This window comes from Epinephelus lanceolatus, chromosome 7, assembly GCF_041903045.1.
Source record: "Epinephelus lanceolatus isolate andai-2023 chromosome 7, ASM4190304v1, whole genome shotgun sequence".
In the NCBI taxonomy this organism is placed as follows: domain Eukaryota; kingdom Metazoa; phylum Chordata; class Actinopteri; order Perciformes; family Serranidae; genus Epinephelus; species Epinephelus lanceolatus.
In genome coordinates, this window is record NC_135740.1 from 32111579 (window position 1) to 32126352 (window position 14774).

Sequence of the window (14774 nt, forward strand, 5' to 3'; positions counted from 1 at the left end):
ATAACCCAAAACTCCACTTCATGTTTTCAGTGAAGAGCTGCATTTATAAATAAGATAAAGAGACCACCAGTGATTAAAAGGGATAGTTTAAATAACTATGCAGAAGAAAACTTTGTTAAGTGCTTGCACAATAAACCACTGTAGTTTTGTGCTCTTTTTTTCTCTAATTCAAGTGGAAATATTCATGTCCGTTTATGAGTTGAGAGATCTTTGTCCTAAAAATTTTTGTAAAACTTGTGTTTTTATCTCTTTCTAGATTACTTTGTGGAGGTACAAGTGTTTTGTGTTGAAACCACACTCTTTTCATTTGCACAGAGTAAATGGAAGAAAAAAAGGAGGGAGGGCAACAGCGAGCTTTCAGTCTTATAAAATGACGTCCGACTCAAAAGGACACATATTTGGGACTTCCTTGACCTGTAAGTATAATCATGTTTGGAGAGACAACAGACTCATTTCAATGCCTCTCCCCACCCAAAAGCTTTCCAGACCTCTGCATTAAAAACAAAGTGCCACATTCAACTGTCAGGGACAAGTCAGAGAGTTATGGAGGTGAAGTGAGCTAAAATGAAAGAGGAATTTAAGTGATTAAACTAGTACACACAGAAAGACTCATGCTAACCATGCATAGCGAATGGCTCTCACACCTAAAGTGAGGGCATCGTCTTTAATCAGAGGGTAATTTATTGACTCCCATTTACAAAGCCATAATACTAGTGATCAAGGCCCTCAACCGTAAAATGCAATAAACTAGGGAAGTGTTTTGTGAACAAAGGCAAATAACAAGGCCCCACACATCATTATGTTCCCTTCATATCCTATTAGATTAGTTCCAAATGGGTTTTAGGTTAAGGAAGCCACGCCATGTACAGCCAGGGTCATGGGTAAGAATGTCAAATTATCATCACATGTCCTCATTCCACTGTATGAACACCCAGCACTCCGCCCGTTCTGTTCACACCTACCAGAGGCTAAACTGAATCAATGCACACAGTGTTTTAATAGCTCAATCCGAAATGGGCAGCAGAACGGTTAAATTTGCAAATGCCATGTTACATACAGCTGACTAGGCAGAGTCCATCCATAACATCAGCAATGTTGCTTTGATGCTCTTTCGATAGATTAAGCCATTATTGCAGCTGTCAACCATCGTCTTCCTAAAAAAGTCTGTGCAACTGATGAGCCAGTTCTTACAAGAAAATCACACCTAGCTGGCGTAAGAAGAAAGCTCTTACAAGAGATGGAAAATACACATTCCACTTTACCTGAAGCAGAAAATTGTCTGGCAGTAGATTGCGGGAGATGTAGCTATGTTTTTTCCCATAGCATTTTCACAAATTATTTCTCCCTCAACAGAGGCACAAATACTTGTCCATCAGGGAGAACAAAGCCATGTAATTGGCTGCTTCCCCACTTGAGCTCCAGATAGCACAATGTTAATAACAAACTGATGAGAAATTCATTAGGGCTCCAAATAAAAACAATCTCTCCTCGATAAGGCGAGGCGAGTACATTATAATTAAACTGATGCCTCTCCGTTTTCATTAGGCCGTGGAGCCTGAAAACCTGAAGACTGAACCACTGAGATGGATGCAATTAAGCACTATTGTTTTACTACACATTTGAGTCCAAAGTATAAAACAGAGGCACCAAGTTAATACAAAAGGTATTCATGCAGCAGAAAAAAGAGATCTAAGAGTCATGTCAAAAACTAGCTGACCACAGAGGCACACTGTGGTGCAGATGGCAGGTTTACACTGTAGTCTGAGGGAATTGGTCAAGACAGGATTAGCTACACTGCTGACTAGTGAGAGGGAGGGGCAGGCTGGTGTAATAAGACATTTCGCTTCTCCCTGTCTTGAACTCTCTTCCCATCACTTTGCCAGAATACTCCTTTCTTTCTCTCCCTTCTAGTCTGGATCCCCATCCTCTTCTCAACCTTCCACCTTTCTTTCCATCCATCTCCCCCCAACTGTCTTCCTCTTTACACCATCTTTACTCTCTTTCTCAGCGCAAATGTGAAATGCCTCAGTGGCTTCACAGAATTCTGAGATGGCCAGCTTTCGAGCCGAGCAGAAAGGGGGACACAAAGGGATGAGACGCACAGATTTCTGTGTACTTCTGTGCTCCGTGCTTGTTGTGGCAGGGGAGGGAACTGCTTGCTTCTTAGCTGTCAGTGATGCCCTGGCAAAGCCTTGTCTGTCCACAAAGCTACTCAGACCAAGACCAAAGTGTGAGATCAGGGCTCAAATGCCCCCCTCTCTTCCTATCACAGCACCGCATTCACACAAAAAGACAAACCAGTAAACCCACTCATGCATGCACAGATGCACGCATGTATACAAACACAACTCAAGAGCACACACACACACACACACACACACACACACACAAAATGAAAGCCTTGGGTGTAGAATAATATGAATGAGACCACTCAATATCACCGGTGACTCTGAATACTGAATTGTATTTCTATTTGACGCTTTGAATATAAAAGCACACAAAACCAAATATCCTTGCTTCGGAAAACCTTGCTTTCACAGGCAAGGTAACTGGTAGACAAACTCAGCCTTCAATCTCGCAAACTGGAACTTAAAGTGAAGCAAACATACACATGTAGCCCAATCCACTCTTTTTAAAGAAAAGCCATTTATGCAATGACACTCGGGCCAACTCAGAGAGATACATGAAGCATTAGCCCACTGACAAACACTAAGACTGGGCTTAATGTCCATAAATTACCCTGTTTACAACTAGCACGCAACACTACACCAAGCCATTCCTACTTCCAATTTGCCGGCTTCCTACATACAAGTCACCGTGACTTGCGGAAATGGCTGCCATGCTCAAACCATCAACTGAACATATGGATGGGTGAAGCTTGTGGTTTGACCTCAGGGAAAGAGGCAGCAAGCGGGTCACACTAATGTGGACCAATAATCTCTCCCAGAGTCATTAGGATGATCAATGCCATTCTAATGAGATAACATCTGGAACAAAGGACCCTAATAGCAGACAGCTGCTGGGCAAAGTGAGCTAATTAGGAGAACATTCAGTGATGCTAACTAATGCTGTAGCCACTGTGCCCAGGTTTTGGACCCCACCCTGTTAACATCCAAAATACAACATGTTGAATATTTCATAACTCCTCTGATAACTAATCATGGCACTGTAATATCAGTGGCAACGCATGAGAGAGAAGGGGGTTGGGAGAGAGACAGAAATACCACAACATCTCAGCTTGACATGAATGCTTATCGAGCGGCACTAAATTGGTCAATTATGGAGAAAATCTGTTTTGAGGTAACCTTTTAGCTTATTAAATAAGCTATAAATCAATCTTTAGGGCAGAATGAGTGGCTGGTTTTTAATGAGTGAACGTGTCTAATCTCTCTTTTTCTCTTTCCTTCTCTCTTTCAGTGTGTGTGTGTGTGTGTGTGTGTGTGTGCGTGTGCATATGGGAACGTAGTATATGCTTATTAAGGCGATTGAGTGTAAAAATAATCGTGCAGTTTTGCAGAGTTCACCACAACCTGAAGTTGCACACCGGTGATTCAAGTGACTGTAAGTGGCTCTATTAGAGGACAAAAATTTGAAGACCAAAAAAAAAAAAATGAATAAAAAGGTCCACCTTCAGACACTGGCTAAGCATGGAAGCAGGATCCAATTAGTCCTATGCTTAGAAAGGAAAATAATGGAGAGTGGCGTCAAAGAGAAACTTTGTAATTGTGTCTGTAAAAGTGTCTGTACAAGTCTTTGGTGATCACGAATAAATATAATTACTATGAACAAAGAACACTGCGTGGTCTAACGTGATTTTAAACGACACTCCATTCTTAGACCACGAAGCATTAATTACACATAATAAGGAAAAAGGGAGAGAATAAAAAACCCCTCAGAAGTTCCAATCAGCACAGGCCCTGTATCCCATGCGTGGGTCTGCGCCCATACACAACACAATGTCTTTCTTCTGTGTCAGAGTTGGAACTTGTTTTAAATTTGTTCGCCTTTCTTGTTTTGTTTTTAGGATGGCATCGAAATCAATCTACACAGAGTTAAAAGTCAAGCAGAAAATCAAATTCTGAGATGTCTCATATCATATTCTACAGAACAATTTTAACGTGATAGCAAGTATTGGCATTACATTTTGTAGTCCGGTGAGTTTTATTCTCTGGTCTCATCATTTACTCTTAATGCTTTTGATGGAAAACAGATTTGTAAGATATAAGATAAAAAGGTAGCTTGAGATCTCCCCTTCTATTGTTCTATCATCATGCTTTTTGGAAGAGTGTCCAATAATTGGCAATCATCAAGGGGTGAACATAAGTAGGGTTGCTGCAGTACACCGGTTTCACAGTATACCATGAAAAATTGATCATACCAACTGCACTTTCTTATGTGCACTTTTTTAAAGAAATGCAACCAGATGGAGAATTTCACCTTAGATTAATTTATTTTTTAAAATTGTGACTTTTTACACATACTTCCATTAAAAAATTCTTTCAATTATACTGATGCTTTTCAACCATAAAACCCCTTTTGTTTTCATTCTTTTAAGGGTCACTGTTATTATAATAATAATAATAATAATAATAATAATAATGTAACAAAATATACTGTGAAACTGATGTTTTCTGAGACGGATATCGTACTGTTAAAATTTCATACCATTGCAGCCCTACTCCCAACTCCCAATAAAAAAAAATAAATAAATTTTAAAAAATCCAAAAGATTTTTCCTTTTATTTAAAATATTACAAAGTTCAATTCAAATTTAAAAAAAAAAACAAACAAAAAAACAAAAACAAAAATACAATTAAAAAAAAACAACAAAGACAGCATGAATATCAGTCATTCCATCATTACTTTTACCCCTGCAGTTTGCCCTTAAAAACTCAAGGCCAAGGAAGAACAGCATGCCTTATATTTCTGGTGCCTTACTTAGAACTTCTTCTCATTCAAGGACTGCAATGGCTTCTTAAATATTCAGCCAATTACACAAAATGTTATTCAACTAAATTCATACCAAAAAAAAAAAAGAATTCTTCATTGCTCTGACTGCTTAAATTCTGGTTCATAATAACACTCATGCGGAGTATGGAGGAGGTACAGTATAGTTAACACCAGAAAACTACATTAGCATGGGTGGTAAGGGAAATAGGAAGAAATACCATCAGGTTTGAGTGCAGTCGACACTGCAACAGTGCTATTCCTCAGAGAGTACGACAACGGCGCTGAACAGCTCCCAACTAACAGTAATTGGTTTTAAAATAATAGAATTCATTACAGTTATGGCGCTTGTTCAGAAATGCAAACAGGGGAAGAAAAAACATTCACTAGAGACTTAGGCTGAACTGCTTCACTAAAAACCATGGGGAGATGAAAGGCATAATTCAAATGACAATTTTAGAACCCTTAGTTCATTTATATCAGAAGCTCAGAAGATGTTGCCGGCATAATAACATCAAGATTTTTTTTTTCTGTTCTTTTGTTCTACTTGCAGGGCTTGGAAGGAACTTTTTTCCCTCTCAATTTCATTCTTTTGTGGTAGCAAATTCCTCCTCCTCACACAGAGACATGTGAGGTGACACACAAACAATCTAGCAAACAACACCCGTCGGCAGCAGAGACAGCCAACTGAAAGCTAACATGGGAAATCTTGACAGGAAAGAAGAAAAACACCTCACACATGACACTGAATTTGCTGCTTGTCTTATTAAATGACTGTGTAATTATACACATCAGGGGTCTGCATTGTAAGGTCCTGTGTTTTTATCACATCTGGTGGCAGACTATGTTTGATTCAAGGCCAGCATCTCAGGTGTGAAGGAGACATTCACCTGATCGGCATTAAAAAGATCATCTCTCAAGACCACTCAGGACATAAAGAGACAGGTCAGCCATCTCAACATGATTGGATATCACCTCTCACGCTGGGTCTATAGCCGACACCAAGGACATCACCATTTGGAACACTATACATCTGCCATCAAATCAACCTCAGGCCAATATCTAGTAATTGGCCCCATTCTAAAGAAGTGCTTGATACATTTTGACCACCAATAGATAGAGCCAACATCCTTTGTAACATATGTGATCATATTTTTTGCTTTATTTTACTCATATTATTTGGCACAATACCTGAAGAAAAACAAGACCACCATATGGCTCTGCATTAAAAATTTATGTGGTATGTTAGTGAGGGCACCTGAGCCGAATGACAAGGTGGAAGGAGTCGACATAGTGAGCACAGCATGTGTGGGGGAGCAAAGATGTGCCACTTTCTGTCATCAGTGTCTATGCTGGAAAACAACCTGGGCCATAAATAAAAGCCATACCCAACCGAGACCATGTTTCAGCAAAACACATGTGGCCGAGAACCCGTGGCGTGTCAAGAGCTCAGGGTGTCAATAAGCAAATATGGTTCCCATGGAGAGGTGGGGTCAGAGATGAGATAGAGATTTGATGTTCATATCTCTGAGGGAAACAGCTGCAACAGAATACACAAAAAGAGTGAGACAGTGATTTGGTGTCAGTCTGCCAGCATAATACATAAGAGGGTTATACAGAGGGAACTAGAGGGACAGACAGTGATATCAATGGTGTGGTTCTGTAAGCATAACTGATGTGTTGTTGGTGTGGGACTTCATCTGTTCATCAGTGTGGGGCCAGTCTGATAAATAATTCAGGTATGACTGCATACAAGAGAGGTCAATACAACAGGTCTTGTCAATAGCAGGTAAGGTAAGACGTGCTTCTTTAAAGGCCCTGATCAAGCAAGTGAGGCGTTAAAAAGGAAAAAAGTTGTAATTAAGGTTGGTTGTCTTCCACCATGTCAGGGGCAGTCTCACTACGACATCTGTTCACAGTATCATTAACAGGGGTGTCACGATTATCCAAATTCACATTTTGGTTTGACTTTCGGTTTTAAAGCCTTGATTCTATTCAGTGTTTGATTAAACATTTTTTCCAGTCTCAACGGCTATGTCATTGTTAGACTATCAGGTCTTGATTTATACAGATCAACAGATTGTTGTTTCAATGCCCTGACTACTGTCATTAACATTTTAAGAATTTTCTTCACTTGATACATGGTATTACCAAGCGGCAACCTCCAGGGATGACGAGTGAAGCCAATGCGGAAGTGCCAAAAACTGCAGTTCGTTGAATGGCCACTTGAGGCAGGCTCCAAAAGCGAGTCAATCCCCATAGACCCACATGTTAAAATGCTCAACTTTACAGCAGAAATAAACTTGTTTACAAGCTGGTACAACCGCTCCCGTGAGGAAGCTGGCACCAAGCGGGAGCATGATCAGGGGCATGAGCGGGAGCAGCCAACACCACAGGGCTAGCCAAAGTAGTGTAAGTTGTAAGCCATAGCTAATTTAGCAGCTTCGAGTGAGGTGGGCGTGTTTAAGCAACCAGGCTTCATTTGGCCCGCCTCTTTGCCCATTTTTGATTGGCTGGGAGTTGGGCGGAGTCAGGCACTGCCAAGATGGTGACGGCCAGAGCCGCCTACTTTGAGCTTCAAACCCGCTCCTAAGAAACCAATGGGTGACGTCACGGTGACTACATCCATATTTTTATACAGTCTATGGGTATTACATGTGATTTAACTAACTACTCAAAATTGAATAATTGATTCAAAATGTAATAACAATAACACAGCTAAAAACAAAGCCACTAGATGGCAGAAGTGTGCTTTATAGCATCAGCTTGAGTATCCCCATGTGCAAAAAGCCCGAGATCCTTCCTTCACTTTCACTTCACTAGCATAGCCTACAGACAGCAGCGATCTGTCAATGATGCCTTCGCGGTTTACTCACGGAGAAATCAAAATGTTGCCACACTGGTGATACCAGGAAAAACAGGAGGAATTTTCAGATCTGTTGCTTCTCTGTCATCTTCGACGCTAGCGTTGGGCACTGTGTCAGGAAAAGTGTAGCTACACGCTACTGGTAAGCTAGACAGTGTCGTCTGTGAAGTGTTTCTTTTTTTCTTTGTGCACACACAAGTTAACAGAAGTGATTAGGGTTGCCATGGTGAGAGATTTCTCCACCGATTTAATACTCCTGATAACACAGGTTTTACTGATTACACCGGACATTTTAGATCATCGTCAATGACATTATATTTCTGTCTAGTGCTTGTTTAATTCTTTATGCTAAGTCTTCCTTATGCTTCCTCTATTATCCTCTTGGTTTCCTCAACATTTGAATCAGTCACCCTGGTGGCGTGGGTCCATAATGGTTGCCTTGCTCATACGTTCCCGACAACTCACTGCAATCACACTGCCATCTACAATTCGAAGAGAAGTGAAGATGGCATGACCGCAGTGAGCTCTATGTTGCAACTCTGCTGCTGCTGCATGGACACCTTCAGTTTATAAATGTAGCGTCCGTCATCCAACTACGTATTGATAACATGCCTAGTATTTTAGAAATTAGTGTTTTGATATTTGACAATGGCGGCGCTGATACGTGAAACGAACTAAATGGGTTTTATTTCTATTTTAAAAAAGTAAAACGACAGTGGGATCGGTGGTCAAGTAATGTGTCTGGTGTATGCTCACACACCATGTAACACCGGTAACACTGGCTACCGCAGCAAGCCGAGTGGAGAGAGAAGAACAACACCGGGAGAATCGCAGATCCTGCTTTTGATTTTTATGATCGAAATTAAAAGCTCATTTTGATTCTGGAATTGAAATCATGCCACCCCTAAAAGATACTAATGATAAAACTGTTGTTTATCCTTATTTTTCCCCTCTGTGTCAACAGTAATAGGGTGAAAGTATTGATCAGAGGAGACGGACCAATTTGAATGCTGTTGAGCCATTTCACACTTATTTTCCCCTTTAAAGATCAGATGTCTAACAAATGGCATTAGTGGCACACACAGCAGTGTTTTACGTGGACTGAGAGAAACCCATTAGGTCAATTCCTTAGCAACAATGTGGCTTTCCTAGCCCTATGCACTGCACCAACTGGCCAATTCAATGGGCACCCACTGCCACCAAGTGCTAGCCTTGAGTACTACAATACTGGCTGGAGAACTGCAGCTGTTCCAGCATATGTCTGAGTAGAGGCAGACCATAACCATGCATGACCAGCTACTGTGGCTATGGCATTGAGGATGATACACTCTTAGCAAGCCAAACAAAACTAAGATCCAATGCTATCAGCGCTGTTGTGAAACATCCCTAAAGACCTACTCAATACTATCCTTTGCCCTTAATACACAGCTACAAAGTTTGGCAGGGCAAACAAAGGAGAGACCATCTAATTTGCAAAAAGCTGCAACCAGTTTGGCAGTTTAAGACAATCCTAGCCAGCATGCATGAAGAAGAGAAAGTGCCAACTCAGTCAGGACTGACCCTCATTCTCTGGCGCAGCTAACTTAAGCTTTACCAACCAAGCTTAACATGAGTCATAACAGTCTGAGCCTTTATATCTAGCGCATGGCTCGTTTATTTATACTCATGCATTCAGTCACTTTTATTCATTCACTAGGGAGGAGGGGCCAACCAGCCAGCAGTGTGCTACTGGTAAACAGCTAAAAAGTGATACGGCTTGAAGGCTGACATTTTAAAACTGTGGCCCATCTCTCCTGAGCACCCTTAGAAAAGAAAGTGCAAGCCAGACAATAACACAGCGAGTGATCTGGCCTTGATCATGTCACCAATCATTACAACAGAGAGCTGTCTGGGGAATCGGAGGAAACCTGGCTGTTGATGAGGCGATTATGTGGCTTTACTCTTGTGCGTCCAAGTATGACAGCACTATGAAAACACTGTAGCTGATAGGCAGAGACTATACCTTGTTAGTCAGTGTTGTGCTGAGTGGACTAGTTGGCTGTGCAGTAAGGCACTCCCACAGGGCCTGGTGGGTTTACTGCAAGAGCAAGGGGGATTATAAACAGGCCATCAATGTGACTCTCTCCTAACCCGACAGCTACAACAACTTTGGTTTTCACTCATGTTGACCGTAGGTCCCTATCAGCAGCTGTTCTGCGTCCTTCTTGTCCTCAGACTTTGCATTGTGTCAGTTGTGAAGCAGCGATATTACAAATCAGCAGGGTCTATGCATATGCTGTTGTGGACATTAGAATGCAAGTCCACATATTGTCAGTGTGAAGTCTGCATCTGAAACGATTAGAAATGCACAAGAGGAGAGAGCCTGGCAAGGTTATGAACAGAAGTGCATTATCACATCACCCACTGCAAGCATTCGCCACGATAACATCTAGAAAAAGCAGACAACTCCATCAACCAAAGCAAATAACTTACTAAATATACACAGATGTAGAGAAGGATATCAAAAAGCTAAAGGAGCAAATAAAGAAATCGGGAGTGACGGGAGGAGCAGGCAACCATAAAACATGGGGATACACAGAATTTCACAGCTGTGTGAACAGTTAAAGCAGATGCGATGGGATGTGATGGTGGATGCATACAGAGAGGCGGGTTGTAAAAATATGCTATAAAGTTTATGGAGCCTAATGCGGCCCTGCAGGAGCCTCCTGCCGAGCTGAGCATGCCGACAGTGCCGTTGAGTGTGTGACAGAGCTGTGGGGGAGAGATGTACAACTGAGAGCATAGCCAGTATTCACAAGCTCCATCACTGGTGTGGGGATGTGCATACAGTACATAAAATTCACAGATATCCAATCAACAGAACTAAGAATCCTATTTTTTCCTCCCTCCCCCTCTCTAAAGTCCTCTATCACACTCCATCTCTGCTGCGCAATATCTAAATCCAAGCTGTAATATCCAACTCTATTGGAACTGCATGAAGAAAAAAGTACTACTTACTGCACGCATGGACATACAAGCACGTGAGCACACCAACACAAATACAGAGGGACTATAAAGCACTGCCATAGCCAGTGTTCAATCCAGTATCAACATACTGTGACCACTTCAGCCTTTCATGTTCCCTTCAAAATATCGAGATCCAGCTCTCCCCTTCTGATTGAAGAGGAATGATTGTTTCTGCCTTTGAAAAGACATGTGTTGTATAGAGATGAGATAATAATACTACATTTTATTCGTAAAGCACTTTTCTAGACCCAAAGTGCACGTGAGATGTGAGATATGTGAGGGGAGAAGGAGGGGAGGATAAAAGGTAGCAGAGAAGGAAAAGAGTGAAAAGATAAAAAGTGAAAAGAAAGAGAAAAAGAAGACCCAATGCTGATGGAAAAGTAACCTCTTTTTCTCATCCCCAGTGGGAGCTAGTGTTGACTTAATCCTTCCCACACTGCCCACCCTCTGTCACAGCTAAACCTTTGCTTCTTCCACAGCCTGCAAAGGTCAATCCAACCATGAACGCCCAAAGACAAGCCATTCAGCACAAGCTAGCAACATTAATTGATAAATTGTATGTAGGCTGTAAAGTTCAACATTTCGTGACAAATGTAATCCAAGACATTACACTACTAACAAAGTAATTAAGTGTACTAGTATATCTATCCTTTAAAATGAAATTTCCTCAGTAGTGTGTACAACACAGAAACAGGCTCTCCAGCACAATGCCGCTTATTGCAATTATGAGGCACCCTTATTCAAATGCTGTTGCTTTCCAAAATCCAATAAGACCTCACAGAGTATTTGGAGGGAGGTGTAATAATCCTATTTTAAAATGTTGATGGATCAAAATCGGTTTGGAGGGAAAACAAACACTGTAAATTTTTGTTTGTCATCATCCTGGCTCAGCTCTTGGCAGGTGTGATTTGTCTGATGGTCCTCACAATATGATCTGACAACATACAAGGGGTTAAAAAAAACACCTTAAGAAAAAGTGATTTTACATCAAGGTAACTAAATTACAGGTGTCGCTAAGGTGACTTGAGGGTATACTTCCTATCCACCACAGCAGTGCCTCTGGCTTGGCTGTGGGTGTCAACAAACACAACTGGCTATCATAAGCATATGGCTTCGACACGCTGCACGGGACAAGATCAGAGGTAGCATAAAGTGGGCTTGCTGGTCAACTGATCACTACAAGCAGGTAATTATAACCCATTATGTTTTTTTTATTTCTTAGATTATTGTCTAATTGACATTGTATATTCATTACATAGATATTAAGCAATGAAACTGACTGTTTTGCTATTTACTGAAATTTACTGACTGTCTCAAATGTGCATGCTTTCCCTGTGCGCATTGGTTTTCTGTCTCCATCACTTGCAGCTACAACTAGCAGCCAAAAGCTTCGAGGAGGCAACGTTTTTCATTGAGAGAAAATTGCTTTCTTCTCCAAGTCATGATTTCAATGTGCATGCAGCACCAGCCTCGAGTTGCACGCTAGAAGCAGATTTACAGACTTACCGCGAGGCAAAGTATCATGGGAGTAAAGTAAGGGAAAATAAATAACTAAAAATAGAATTACCTGAGTTTTATTTTTTTCTTCTCTGCTCTCTCTGTATGAAATGACCCAAAATGAACACTGGAAGCAGACAACTTGATAACTGTAAGCACGTTTTTTAAAACCTGGATCTTCAACAGGGGTCCACCACCCCTAGAGGGTCCTCAGAGTTACTGCAGTAAACAACATTAATGATAGGCTAACTGTTGCCCATGAATTACTGTGCAATCATGCGAGCAAACTAACGCTAATCACTGTGTGACACCTATCTACAACAGCAAGGTGAAGCAGTTGGCTAACAGTTATATACTATTGAAACATATCATCCAACTGGGTGTATTATTATTTCAAGTTTACGGACATTCTTGTAATTCACAATGGATCCTTTGGTAACTTTTTGAGCAAGAGACTCTGATTCATTGTCCAACTCATAAAACGCTGGTAAAGGGGGGGTCCCTGCTCCGTCTGGGCCCGAAAACCATTAAAGACCCCTGAATTAAACTGCATTTGTATGGGAATGATTCTGTCACAAGATTTTTGATCAAGCACTGTAACCTAGTAACCGTTATCAGTTAAAGCGGTAATAGATAATTTCACCTTTAACCAATACACTTGCGATTATGTCCTGATGTTTGACCTTTGTGGAAATTCGATAGTTGGCTTATGTTACTTTAAAATTTGAATACGTATGATCTGATTGCCACATCTTTTTTTACAGACGGCATAAAAAACAAGTACACTCAAAACACTTTACTTTGCACCTCTGTTGCAGAGATTTGGGAAATGCAGACTCTGGCAAGAACTATATCGATTGACGCAAAAATCGGCAAACCTCCAAAAGCTCCAAAAGCTTTCCAAAACCTTAAAATTGAATCTACATCATCTCATACACTTGTATTAGTCCAACCAAAAGCTTGTGTTTCTAAATCTCTAGAGTTCTGGACCACTAGTGGTACTTCAGAGCAATGTTTTGATGTGCAGATGCTCATACTTTTGGTATTACGTATTCTAGCAGCAAGAGCATATAAGTGCTATTCTACACATGACCACACTCAAACCTCCCTCTAAAGGAAGGAACCTGGAAATAGAATTTCCCTATGACTATCACTGAAGAAGAAAAAAGCAGCTGAACAGATGAAGCAGCAAATATTTGACATCTATTAAAAAAACACCTGTCTACAGATTTGTGGATACGCTATTCAAATAAATCAAATAAATAAATCTTTCCTCATCTCACTCCCAGACAACTTTTTATGTCCATCAGATGAACTGGTAGAACTCTAAAATATGCTTTCAGCCAATCAAAGAAACATCTTATTCAAACAGTCCCCTCGGGAGCATGTTTCCTTGATCTTAATTTAAGATAGAATCTATGGTGAACACTGGCTCAGGGCATGGGAGGCACACGCTATTGATTAATTTTTCATTGCCGTTCTTTTAAAGCACCAAGGACATGTGCCACATCAAATCTGCTCAACCCTCAGCACCCAGTTTAATAGCTTGCTTGAAACAAAACAGTCTTTTGAGGCATGTGGTTTTAAAAGGTAAAGAGGGGAATGAAGGAGAGAGGGCGCCTTGATTTCCTTTCAGGCTCACCATATTTCTTTTTCTCTCTCTCTCTTTTTTTTTTTTTTTTTTTAAAGGTCCTTCGTAAGCACTCCTGGCATAGTGAACGAGCACTTGATTGGAGTTAAAGAGGAGCCAGATGTCTGCATGTCCTCATATCCATGCAACTCTCTCTTTCTGTCTCCCTCGTTTCCCATCTGGATGCTTTGCAATCCTCTGGCCTTACCTATAACTACTCGTTAACTGGTAATCCTGCATTCTGTAAATCATCAGCAGTTACAAATAGAGAACGAGAGCACAGGTAGCCAGAGAAACGCATACCAATGTCATTCATGTTATTGCCAATATTTCAGTGATATATTATAATTATGAAAGTAGTTTCTCAAATGTAAGTTTTTCCTAGTTTTCGACAGATATGTGTGTACATGTGCGTGTGTGTGTGTGTGTATTTATATATTTACATGCACTACACGAGACCAACTCAGTACAATGTATTAATCATAATTTTCTCTAATACTGGCGAGTCAGAAAGAAGGTACTAAAACAACATCAGCTTTGTGTTATGTCATTTATTGATCATCCTAAGTCATCCCTAAATCAGCGCCCAGCAGTCAAATGAAGGGCTGGAAGGTGAGCTATCCATCCTCCCACTGCCAACAACAGGTCAAACTGAGTGAGAAGACACCACTGGGTATCTTTATTGCAATGTGGCGGCTGCGGATGGCTTGACCACAGTGTTTATGGCGCAGCTGTTGCGCTGTGCTGCTTAGTCTGGTCTGTCTGTGCACTGTTGGTGTCCTCTTTTTGCTCCACAACATTATCACTTATAAATGTGTTTTTCATTATG

The 14774-nt window shown here is 40.9% G+C and overlaps 1 protein-coding gene across 8 annotated transcripts in view; it reads right to left on the reverse strand.

Moving 5' to 3' along the window:
- diaph2 (diaphanous-related formin 2) overlaps window positions 1-14774 on the reverse strand; it is a 516939-nt gene that overhangs the window by 457021 nt on the left and 45144 nt on the right. The gene's annotated exons all lie outside the window — the stretch shown is intronic.